The 1,843-nt window shown below is 40.9% G+C and overlaps 1 pseudogene; it reads right to left on the bottom strand.

Moving 5' to 3' along the window:
• Positions 1-431: 431 nt before the first annotated feature.
• The window catches only part of LOC106344322, a 3,066-nt pseudogene continuing 1,654 nt past the window's right edge, over positions 432-1,843 (bottom strand).

Raw genomic sequence — 1,843 nt, 5'->3', positions numbered from 1 at the left:
TTCGGGTTAGGATTAGGAGACAGAGTTACGAAAGGGGTTAGGATTTCTTGACCATACTCAATAGGATACATTATCTTATGAGCTTTGCATTATTTTTACATTTCAAACTCTTAGATTCTCCCCATCGAGAATCTCTTAGGAACTATAACCGGACGCTACTTCAAGCCACTCACCACCATCCCCTTATCATCATCATCACACTTCCCTACACTTCTCCTGCTCTTCATTGGACACACCAGCCTCATTGCTAGCCTTGATGGTGAAAATAACCTCCTTAGCTTTGCTGCAGCTGATAGTTTATGTGTCTTCTTGCTCGAAGAAATGGAAGCTTTAGGTGAATTCTTTCCTAAGTCACTGTTGCTTGCCGGCGATATAAAAGCTTGAAGTGTCACTCTTTTGGGAGAAACTGACGACTTGCGAGCCAAGTTACTTCAATTTCTCGTTGGAGTAAATGATCTTCTCAGCTTCCCAGCAGCTGATAGCTTTGGTGATTTGGAAGGAGACTTGACCAAGAACTTGTGTGGCGTCTCTTTCTTAGGGTTCTTGCTGCTTGCTATGACGAGAGACATTGTTTTACTGAACTTAGCTTGTTGCGTGGAGGAACCAGAAATAAACAAAGGGTTTGAAAAAAGAATTGTTTTCCCCCCTAAGGTTTATGCTTTGGTGAAACCCTATTAGTCTTTACTTGAACCTTCTCTGCTTTTGTCTGTGGAGAGACGATCTTGAACACTATTCTTGAACGAGCCCTAGGAGAAGTTGGTTCAAACTGTTTGTTTTGCTTCTCTTTCTTCCTTCTCGCTTTGATATTGCTACTGACAGTTTCAGGGTTTTTCTGACGGGTCTCAGGTGTTTTAGGGCCATCTTCTTCTTCTGGCATTGTTGATCTTCTTAACTTTCTACTCTTCTTTGTTGCAAGGGCGTCTCCAATGTCTCTGGTCACCTGTGAGGCTTGTAAAATTTCGTTTACCGTCTCTCCTAGTAGCATTGCTGGTAGTGAAATTTTCCTCCAGTCTCTTGCATTGGCAAAAAAAAAAAGATTATATACATTGCACAATATGCAGAAACTAGGACCCAACTTGCTGAAACAGAAATAGAAATTAATCCGGTGAGGAATCGGTGGGAGAAGAGCAATACTCATTAAAATAATGTTTAATTAAGAAACTCCCAATAAAACATAAAATCTTCGGGTTTCTTAATTAAATTTCTTAACTCACTTTTATTATTAAACAACTCATTAAAAAACTTAAATGGGTTATAGGGTTAATGATGCTCTGAGTATCAAACATTTTTTTTTTACAGCAAACAATGCACAGACTCATATTGACTCTGTGAACCAACTTGGAAACTCTGCATCCATGTGTACGACGAAAGACGGTTGATGCTGGGCACTACGTGCTAAGCTGTCCGCCTTTTGGTTCGCCGTCCTTGGTACATGAACGATGTCTGAGTTGTGGAAGCTTCTTCTCAAAAGCTTGATGTCTTCTAAATAGGCTCCAAATGCAGGCCATTCCTCAGGTTCCGAAACCATCTTCACCAACTGAGAACAATCTGTTGCAAACGTAACCTGAAATTGTCTTAAATTTCTCATGCATTCCATTGCCCAAATCAATGCCTCCACCTCCGAGTGAAGAGGTGATAGACATGCACAAACATTTCGTGCCCCTAACAAACCATCAAAGCCTGGTAAAGTACTAAACCATCCTTGCCCTGAGAACACATCCTTATCTTTCCAAGAACCATCTATAAAACACCATCGTCCTGTATTCGTTTGGATGGAACTATTCTGTGTAACTGGTGTCACTCTCTGATTCCTTAAAACCTGAGCCTCAGCCCAAAGTTTTGA

The sequence above is a fragment of the Brassica oleracea genome, chromosome C5 (assembly GCF_000695525.1).
Source record: "Brassica oleracea var. oleracea cultivar TO1000 chromosome C5, BOL, whole genome shotgun sequence".
Taxonomy (NCBI): domain Eukaryota; kingdom Viridiplantae; phylum Streptophyta; class Magnoliopsida; order Brassicales; family Brassicaceae; genus Brassica; species Brassica oleracea.
Note: the sequence above shows the minus strand (reverse complement) of the source record. Positions and strands in the feature narration are given on the sequence as shown.